The sequence below is a fragment of the Mus musculus genome, chromosome 4 (genome assembly GCF_000001635.26).
Source record: "Mus musculus strain C57BL/6J chromosome 4, GRCm38.p6 C57BL/6J".
NCBI classification, from domain to species: Eukaryota; Metazoa; Chordata; class Mammalia; order Rodentia; family Muridae; genus Mus; species Mus musculus.
Genome location: NC_000070.6, coordinates 13,585,180 through 13,596,071, shown reverse-complemented (window position 1 = coordinate 13,596,071; position 10,892 = coordinate 13,585,180). Strand labels below are relative to the sequence as shown.

At 40.3% G+C, this 10,892-nt stretch overlaps 2 long non-coding RNA genes across 5 annotated transcripts in view; one reads left to right on the top strand and one right to left on the bottom strand.

Moving 5' to 3' along the window:
- Positions 1-362: 362 nt before the first annotated feature.
- On the bottom strand, positions 363-10,527 carry Gm36438. The gene is made up of 4 exons (XR_881134.1): positions 10,366-10,527; positions 9,403-9,526; positions 3,827-3,944; positions 363-935 (listed from the first exon to the last, which is right to left on the bottom strand). It is a non-coding gene; the product is annotated as a predicted gene, 36438 (long non-coding RNA).
- The window catches only part of Gm36488, a 25,808-nt gene continuing 24,010 nt past the window's right edge, over positions 9,095-10,892 (top strand). For all 4 annotated transcript variants that reach the window (XR_001784252.2, XR_001784253.2, XR_001784250.2 and 1 more), the window contains exon 1: positions 9,095-9,547. This is a non-coding gene — a long non-coding RNA (predicted gene, 36488). The remainder of the gene's footprint in view (positions 9,548-10,892) is intronic.

Below are 10,892 nucleotides of genomic sequence, written 5' to 3'. Positions count from 1 at the left end.
AAAACAAAAGTGCAAGTAATAGTTTTAAAAACTGAAGAACTTAGTAAGCAAAGGCAGAATTGGAAGAATTCCAGAATGCTTTAAATTCTTAAATATGTCCTATAAACATAGATGGGTGTTTAAGGTCTTGAGATGAGATTACAATACATGAGCCGAGTAACGCAATTCTCATTTTGTCCAGTTATGAGAAGTCAGGAAATGAAAAACAATGATAAAATTTTACTTTCAGAATGTTAACAGGGTTTTTTTTCCATTTAAAAATAAGCTATAAGATTGGAGTTGTACAACTTGCTTCAATACCCCAACAAAACGTCAAATTTTAAATCCAGCCAGTTCACAGTATGAATATGTTTAGTTCATCTTTTATTAAGTAATTTTTCATTAGATTAAAAAACAGTGTCATATCACAGCTAAAAAAATATTCAGAGTCGAGAGAGAAGACATTTTAATTTGAATTAATTATGACCAACTTGCTTATTCGACTAAAGGTGTAAACAGCTCTTTGAAGCAGAGAAATGTTTGGTGCATGGAAAGCATATTTGAGAAAACGATTTTTCAGAAACTAAGAAATCTGAAGCCACTGTGCTATTCAGAACCAATTTCCAGTGTTCCTGAATAATTGCCAGTTTTCCCAGTAGAGAATTTTATTTAGTATGGATGGCTTGCAACAGTGGGAAGATCAGGAAGCAATGAGACTTAGATTTCTTCACCAGCAGGTCATGACCCGAATCAGTAAAAAAAAACAAAACAAAACAAAAAAAAAAGGCTCTCGATACCTACAATGTTCCTGAGACTTGAATTTTCTAAGTGCATGAAAATAACTTCTGTTTGTCTTTCTGAGCATGGCATAAGTACCAGCAGAGTGCCTCCATCCAGAAACTGAGGGAAACAGATGTAGATACCCACTGCCAACATTAGGCCGAACGCAGTGACTCCTGCAAAAGAAGGGAAGGAAGGATTGTAGGAGCCAGCGGGTCAAGGATACCACAAGAAAACTCGCAAAAGCAACAGTCCTGGACTCATGAGGGCTCACTGAGACTGATCTGACAGTTAGGGGGCCTGCATGGGTCTAACCTAGACCCTTTCTACATATGTTACAGTTGTCTACCTTGATGTGCTTGTGAGACTCCCAACAATGGGAGCAGCTGTTGACCCTTTTGAGCTTTTGGGACTCTTGTCCTCATACTGGGTTGCTTCAGCCAGTCTTTATGTGGGGGAAGATGCCTAGTCTTATTGCACCTTGATATGTCATGCTTGGTTGATATCCCTGAAAGGCCTGCCCTTTTCTGAGGGGATATGGAGGAGGAAGGGGAAAACTCTTGAGTTGATGTAATATATGAGAGAATAAATTAATTTTAAAAAAGAAGAAGGAAACAACTTCTGAGGCTGAGTGGTCTGAGCAGCTCTGTCACAGCGCTTCTTGGGTCCTCACTTGGAAATGAAAGCAATGCGTCTAACCCTGTCGGTAATTCTCTGACTCTTTCTGAGGCCAATCATATCAGAACATACAGTAGCCCAGGACTTCCCCTTGCTTAAGAAACAAAATGCTGAAAATGATTTTGCTTAACCCTAATTGATATCAAACAGATGTAGGTTTGATATCATGCCTCTGGCTCTCAAGGTATCATGGAAGAGGTTTACAAAGGAATGTGTTAAAATACTGGGGGCAGCCTGCACATGCTGGCAAATGGATCAGCCATTGTGCACCCCACAATAGCGCACACACATATAAGTAATTAATGTCCTTCAGAAGTGCTCTATCATGCTCACTTTCCACAGTGTTAAATTATTACCCTAATTTTTATTCCTGAGACTTTCCTATTTATCTGGTATTTAATTTATTTTATTGAGAGCATTACCACTTATTTTTTAAAAATCACTATCATTTCAATTATCCTTGAAGGGGCTTTACAAGTTCCTTTCCCTCCATGTAATCTCATGGGCCACTTCTTGAGATATTGTAAGAAAAATTAACAATAAGAATAGTATAAAATTTAAAAGCGTAACTAGAATAAAATCTATTATTTTGTGCCTATACCTACCAAGCTGGAGTCCTTTCAAATTTAAGATACGTGGTTAGGTGTGTGTGTGTAAAATTAGATTTTCTGTGTGTTTTTATTATTTTCCCATTTAGCTTCAGTATATTGAACACAGAACATACAGTATATTAGAAAAGATGTTTAAATTGCCTCATTTGTTAAGGTATTTTTCCTGGGTGAAAAGTCACACTCCTTAGCCTGGAAGTCACTGAAAATTTCTGCTTCTTCTCTCAAAGCAGATGCAGTGGCTTTGTGCAATCAGCTCAGAGGCAGCGTCTCACAAAGGTGAGGGCTAAATGCAGAAACTTGAAAACAAACCCCAATACACAGAACAATAAATGGTGTGGCAATGAATAATTATCGGCCTTCCGGACTCTAATCATTTCATGGCTTATCTTAATAGCAGTTAAATATGCTCTGACTTCCTCTCTCTGAAGCAATATTTAGATTTCTTCATGGTTCTGTTGGTGATATTTTCCAAATCGAGTGACGGAAGAGAAAACTCACCCATCAGAAAACATAAAGCAATCTGTAAAATTTTAAAGCTTTTCCCCTTCCTCTACCCCCACTCATCTCCCCACATCAAATGTACACCATGCTGAGGCCACTCCTTAGCTATAACTGACTGTTGTTGCTGTAGTAATCAGTCTCTGTCAGAGCAATTACGCAAAATCATCCGTTCTGGTTGTTTTTCACAATCCATAGCACACCGCGCAGAACAATGCTGCTGACAGTCCGAAGGGCACAGATGGAATTATCATACCTCACACCCCCCCTGACTGACAGTTACCTGCAGGAAGGGGGCGGACCCTATCATCAGGAGGACTGGCTTTCTTGTTACAGGAGAGCAAGAGGGAGAACCCTTGCTGTACCTTTGCCACCCAGGGAATCAGCAGATATTTCTTCCTGGTGTGTGTAAAACAAACAATGTCATTATTCTTCAGGGTAGGTGATGGGGTGGGTGTTATCCATGTTGAATCACTGGCTTTAAGATACTAAACAGGTTAATCAATAGGTGGTCCAGCCTCTGCAAGACCCCCATTAGGAGGCCAGATGAATTGAAATTCATTAGCCTCTCCTGACTTTAAATAGATCAATATTTCTAGGTCCTGCCCCAAAGTACATTGTTCAGAAAAATGTTTGTTTTCCGGGTCCTAGCCAATAGTTGTTGGGTAGACGTGATGCGATGGTGTGTGTGTGTGTGTGTGTGTGTGTGTGAGGTGGGGACAGAAAGTTGTGGGTGACATTTAAGGAGGGTGCAAGAGTCTGACTCCATTGTATCAATTGGCACAACCACTATTGTCTAGATACATGTTTTAGGGTAGAAGACGTCTTTACGCTGACCTTTCTTAAACACCAACTAACCACACAAAATAGGCAGCTCTCCTGAGAAGGCAGTGGTTTTTGCTGTTGTTGTTTATTTTGTTTTGCCTTTTTTTTTTTCTAAATTGGAAAACTAAATCAGACATTATTGCATTCCCCACAAACTGCTGGTGCTCCCCTCAAAGACCTGCCTGTCTCCAAGGAGAGCTGCCTTTATTCAGTGGGCTTAGATCCTGCAGACAGAAGCCACCCAGAGAGTATCTGCCTTAATGAGAGACACTGACTTCGGTGTCTCCACAGTCCTGAGATCTAGAGATGTACTTATATGAATTCTCTGTGAACTCAGCTCAAAAGAATTAGAGAAAGACGTGCAGCATATCACCCAGGTTTACACCTTTTGCTATACACACTAAAGAATAGGGAACAATCGTCACACATAGATAGACCTTGTTCCTTTCTCTCACCGCCTCTCCGTGCAGCACAGGCTCTGCACCCACGATGAAGCTCAGGGAATCCTCTTGCCTCAGCCTTCTGTGCTTTAGCATTACAAATGTAAGGCATCGTTGTCTTCAGCTGCACACCCTTTAAAAATATTTAACATTCCACATAGTTATTAGTATGAATTAACTGTACAAAATGATGTATTTCATTATGACATCTCACACGTGTATATTCCTTTCAAAACTTTCTTTGACTGGCAAGATTCAAAACACTAACAGAGAAGAGAATTCATTTGTTTCAGCTGAGGGGGAGAAAAGCAAATTGGAAGATCTGAATTCTTATGGTACGCTAATGATTAAACCTACATTAATCATAAGCACCAATGGCCACCAACAGAGCTTAATCGTTTTCTATCAGTTGTGTGACTGTGCTGGGCTCTTATGCTGGGCTTCTTCAAAGTATTTCCTTATAAGGAGGAATATATTAATATAACTAGATCTCCTGGGTAATCAGAATTTATTGCATAGCTATTAGAAAATGCTCCATACAGAAGTTGCTAGAGAGATGCAACCAAAATACCTGTCTTCTTGCTGTGTTTGTTTCTTAGACAACAAGGCTTTTAGTGTAAAAATAAAGTACAGTTAATTTCGAATTCAGTTAAATCCGGACAGTGTAGTCAGGGAATGCAATATAACTGGGACTGGAGTGTGGTTGCGAGACCCCGTTCTGCACGTGTCAGGGGTCTGCATGATTGAAGGGCCGATGGCAGGAGGAACGGCAGGCTGACTAGTAAGCTGTTTGCACCTGAGGAAATGAAGAGAACATGGTTTAGTTTGAGGTCTACACCTACATTCTTTGTCCAGAAACTATGACATCAGCTACTTATGGCTGTTGGGTGCTGAAAATCCCACTGGCCTGAATTGAGATCTAGAGGAAGGAGAAAACACATACTAGAAAAAGGACACAGAATACCTCACTGGTTATTTTGAACAGTTATCGCATGTTAATGTGATAGAATAAAAATGAGTAAGATTTATTTTGTGTGTATGATACTTTGGCCTGTATGCATTTCTGTGTACTAGGGGAGTACCTGGTGCCCATGGAGGTCAGAAGAAGATGTCAGTTGTGAACTGGATAGTTATAAGACACCATGCGGGTTCTGGGACAGAATCTGAGTCCTTTGCAAGAGCAACAAGCACTGTTAACTGCTGAGCTCTCTCTCCAGTCCCCATGATAGGTTTTTATATTTACTAGAATAAGCAAGATATTTTTCCACTTTCTTTTATCTCTAAAGAAACATACATGCACATCTATCTATCTATCTATCTATCTATGTGTATATATATACATATATATGTATATATTTTGTGTATGTATGTATGTGTGTATACATGTACTATGGCCCATATGTGAAGGTTCAAGGACAACTTTTAGAGGCTGATTTATTCTCTTTCTACAACATGTGGGTTCTGGAAAAATCAAACTGGGTGTTAGGTTTGGTGGCACGTACCTTTACCTACTGAGCCATTTGGTTATGGCTCTGTCCCTTCAAACACGGGTTGCCAAGTAGACCATTTCTAGCTATATATGTGGTCTTGTTGTATTAGATACTACAGGTCTACAGCTCCTTGCCCTGTAAGCACTTCAAATACTCTTGAAATCATTACAGCAGTGTGTTCAGTGGAAGGTGGCTCTCTTTCTTTTTTTTTCTTTCTTTTTTATGCATCACTTAAGAGACTATTTGGTGCATGATTTACTGGGGAAATAGCTTGTGTATTTTTTTTAATATTTTTATTAGGTATTTTCTTTATTTACATTTCCAATGCTATCCCAAAAGTCCTCCCCACCCTCCCACACCCACTCCCCCACCCTCCCACTCCCACCTCTTGGCCCTGGCATTCCCCCGTACTGAGGCGTACAAAGTTTGCAAGACCAAGGGGCCTCTCTTTCCCAGGCTATCTTCTGATACATATGCAGCTAGAGACACGAGCTCTGGCGGGGGCGGGGGGTACTGGTTAGTTCATATTGTTGTTCCACCTATAGGGTTGCAGATCCCCCCAGCTCCCTGGGTACTTCCTCCAGCTCCTCCATTGGGGGCCCTGTGTTCCATCCAATAGCTCACTGTGAGCATCCACTTCTGTGTTTGGTTTTGGTAGGCCCTGGCATAGTCTCACAAGAGACAACTATATCAGGGTCCTTTCAGCAAAATCTTGCTGGTGTATGTGATGGTATCTGTGTTTGGAGGCTGATTATGGGATGGATCCCCGAGTGCAGCAGTCTCTAGATGGTCCATCCTTTCATCTCAGCTCCAAACTTTGTCTCTGTCACTCCTTCCATGGGTGTTTTGTTCCCAATTCTAAGAATGGTTCTTATTTATTGATGAAAGCTAAGGTGTGGGAGAGACATCAAGATGCTTATTCAGCATACCAGGGTAGAGAAACTATACTTACAGATTCATTGTCCTTACTTCAATAGCTCTTTCTAAAAAGTCTTGATTCTCTGCATATGCTATTGCTGATTTTCTGGGTGTCAGAATGGAAATGTCTTGATTTGTAACACACATGCTGTTTATCTTTGCCAAAGCAAGTGTTTCTCGATGCAGATGCCACTTAAGGTCAGAAATTTCTGCTGTGGATGTGTTCAGAGATAAGTCTGCCCCAAGATCTTTGCAGGCACTTAGCTTCCCTGCCCTCCCTGAACTCTTATGGTTGGGATGATTACGACAATAATAGCAAATGCTGTGTAGGTTAAGTACCTGCTACACAAGCTTGAGGACCCAGAATTCCCAGAATTCGCAGAATTCCCAGGACACACATAAAACAGTCAGATATAGTGACATATTGCTTGTAACCCCAGTACTGGGGAGGGAGAGATCAATGGATTGTTGGTCTCAGTGGTTAGCTAACCTAGTCTACTGTGCTAACTCTAAAACAATAAGAGATACTGTCTAAGAGACAAAATCAAACCAAACCCAAGGTGGATAGCATCTAAAGAAATGACACTAAGGTTGAGGTTTGGCAACCATATACATGTGCACAGAGGTGCATGCACACACACAAGCATCCCTGCCCCATTAAACAAAACACAACTCAGCTTCCTTTACTCCAAACAATCTGTAAGGCATGGGGTCACCCTATATGTGGAAATTCGGATGCAAATGAGCTCAGGGCTATCTTGTTTCTATAAATATTGTATGTTTTTTCCTAGAGCACAACCATCACATTCTGCTTTTACAACATGAGAAAGCAGTTGAGAATTTACTACAGACAGTATCTCTAAATACTCTAAAGAGAGGAGAGAAGGTATATGAGTTTCCGTGGCCATAGCTTACTCTTGTCTCTTAGCTACTGAATGTCTTTCATGTAGGTTTTGGCTCTGTATCCTTCATTCTGATTTTTTTTTGCATACTTAAGCATCATTATTCTCCCTTGCTTGTACATGGGAATATGTAAAATTATTTTTAAAATTATCGTTATTATTATTAATTTTTTTGCAATGCTGACATGGATCCTGGGAACTTGTATATCCAAGGCAAGCAGTCTACCACTGACCTACATCCCCAGCCTAAAACTGCATCAACTTTCATCTACTAACCCTTAAGTTAGTTGTATGAGCCAGAAGACTGAATCTCAGTTTGGCTGGTGCCTCTGACCTCTCTGATGTCACTAGTAGTCTTTGCTTACCCTCCCTGGGACTCCCTCTATCTATGTTATAAGAGATAACAAGCTTTACCCACAATAACTGCCATTATGATGAGAGGACCTGAGGGTGTCAGAGATCCTGTGCTGGACCCGAGCCTGGGCAGGTTGCTTTTCTTTCTCTGTGTCCCCAGAGAGAGTGGCAGAGTCTCTTGTGCTTATCAATGGACGTACCTCAAACTCTGCTGTTCCTCTGCTCCTCTTACCAGTTCAAACACTCCTTTCAGTGTTTCTCTTCAAGAAAGTCATCATGGGTGTCACATGCCTGTGTTCTCAGCCCTTTGGTGGTGGAAATAGGAAGATCGCAGAAGCATGAAGTCAGCCTCTACTGCAATAAGGGGCTTGAGGCCAGCTCAGGCTATGTGATACCTGTCTAAAACTAAAACTAAGTAATCTAAACTGAAGCTAAACTCAAAACTAAAACAAATAAAGCAAAACAATGTCATTGTGAGAATGCTTATCTTTCTAGAAACGTTTTCCTCCCTCATCAAACAGGCCAGTGACGACTAGTTTGAAAGAGACTTCCAGGCAGAAGACTGGGCACTGAATTCAATTTGCAGTTGACCAGCTGCTCAGAAATCAAAGAGGTTCCATGTTGTCTTATTGCTTAAAGCCAGTAAATAACCTTGCAAAGAAGTTCAGAATTAATTGGAGTCGAAATAATTACAGATGATGATAAGCCAGCCACCAGAGAAATGCAATCGTCAAGCTGTGTGGTAACAAACGCATTGATTAACATATGTCAGGACAGCACAGAACAGAGCCTAGAAACCGAGTTACGAAGGTGAAAAAAATACCGCTTCAATAACATTTGTAGTTATAGTTCAGCTCCTTATTTCTGAGAAGGGAGAGGCTCCATAACTTAAAGAGAAATGTTTTAGTGACAGAATTAGCCTGAAAGGCCAACACAGCACACAATTTGCTGAGAGGAACCCATCTAGGATAAACAAATAGATGTTAACATTTGATCTGGCTGAGAAGTCGGTGTTGGTTGCGTGAGCCGCGGAATAGAGGGCTATCTCTCTGCAACTCCTGCGGTGGGACAGTTCATACAGGTTATCTCCCCACAGGTGAGGCCCTCACTCACCACCGCTCCAAGAACAAGGTGTGTTCTCTCACAGCTGAGGTGCCTCCAGCTTTAGAGCGTCTGGAAAACCACTCTGCCTGAAACAAGCCTAGTGCCTATAAAATGATTGGCGTGTGACTGCACTGTGGCTCACAGCTGAGAAAGAATCCCGGGATAATGTTTACTTGTACACGGAACAAGAATTTTCAGAGCCATTTGGTCTGTATTAACTCAGGTGCAGCGGCCAAACAGATGAACTGACTGGGAGACGAGATCACGTTGCGGAGTACCATCTCCTCCCGTTCTCTTGAGTTTTTCCGAAGAATTTAGGACATGACTCAGTTTCTTAACACATTGGAGGAAAATTTCTTCAAAGAAAGGAGTAATGTGTGAAATTAAGAAACAGAAGGAACAGAAGGAAGACAATATGGTAACACACAGTGAAGTTTCCAAGACTTGAGAATATATCTCTTGCAAAATATCCCTGTATGCTAAAGTGCACTCTGTTTATTCTAGCTTGGTGGCTCAGCTGGTCATGTAATATGTTAGCAAATGGCAGACTGAAAATGTAGAGCAAGGTTGGGCTAACGGATTTTTATCAAGAGGAAATGCGGGGGCGTGGTGTTCGTCTGTGTGAGTCTAGGGAGCACTAGGGAGTGGTCGAAAAGAGTGATGGGAGAAAGGACAACGCCAAAGAACAAAGAAGCTCTTTACACACGATCAGTGCCTGCCCTCCGTAGCTCCTTCCGGAACCACTGATGTTACTAAAGCATAAATTAATTCTCTGAGAGCAGAAGTTATTAGGCCGTTGTTATTGTAGTCAGGGTAGGCTCACCTTGGAGGAGAAATGCCACAGTAATAGGACAGTCATTGGAGTTCACACTGCACGTTGAAGCTGGGAAGGCTGTTCTACCACGCAATGCATCCAAGTAAGAGAATCCCTCTGGACATGAGCATTCCTAAAGGATGGAGCAAGCCATGTAAGTTTACTGTGAAGCAACTCTTGCTAGAAAAGTGGTTACCCACATTTAATATTTAGCACAAAGCTTTATGAGCATTTGATAAAATGTGTCCACCTCATTTTCCTGCTGGCTTTCTGTTGTTTTGTTGTTTTTTTTCTCGAACCTTCTATAAATCAGGAAACTGAGGTTCAGTGACTTAGAGAGACTTGCTAAGGTCAACAGTAATTGAACAGCAAAGCTTCATAATATCAGGTAAGCACAATAACAGAAGGATTTAAAAATAGCTGTCAGACCCACTTACAGAGTGAATTATACCCACAAGGCTTATTTTTGAATTGAAAAATAGACATGTCTCTGCTTCCTTGTGCCAGCCTCATTATACTTATAAGGTAATAGACTTTACAGGGAAGAAGATATCATAACACAAAAGAAAATTCTACTAAAAACCTTTAGAACAAGCAAAACATATATATATATATATATATATATATATATATATATATTTGTATATCAACTAATTTTCTCATGTTTATAATTATACTGATTCTGAAAAGCCATTGGCTTGTATTATTTTTAGAGTTGTCTTAGAGAACCACACCCAAGTACCAAATCCTTTGTACACTGGGGATGGGAAGGGAAGATGGAGCTGGGCAGGGGAAGGGAGGAGGGAAGTGTCAGGGGCTAGGAGTGGGGATGAACAAGAACAGAGGACGTATAGAGGATACAGGAGGAACCATGTCATAGTCCAATCCCGTACTTTATATGTTAACAAATATAATAAAAAAAAAAATGAAAAAGACTTATCTCAAGATTTCAAAAGAGAAATGTTCCATTACCTTTCTTAGAGTTGCCTCTGGGTTATGGGTAAGTCTGTGAGCTTTTCCTGGAAATTCTCAAGGATGCCTGAAAGCTTGTAATCAAGTTCCCCAATCTTAGCACAGTGGGCCATCTGCTAATCAAGTAGTCTGCTCAGTTTATCTGGAATAAATCACTACTACACATTCAGGCTCAATGTTTAGGATACAAGACATTTAACTACACGTATAATAGTTTATAAGCCTTTGTGTGTGTGTGTATATATATATATATGTATATATGCATATATATACATATATATACATACACACAAATATCGTATCTGTTTTATAAAATATATTTATATATTATATTTTGCATATTTTATATATAATTTATTACATATATACATATATATATCCCCTTAAATTTTTTTCTTGGATGAATAATATTTGAAGTGAATTTTGTCAACTTTGCAGAGTTCTCTCAAAAAAGACATGAGATTTGACAAAAGGGCTCAGTAGATAAGGGTGTTTGCAACCAAGGCTGTCTCGGCTCAATCTTCAAA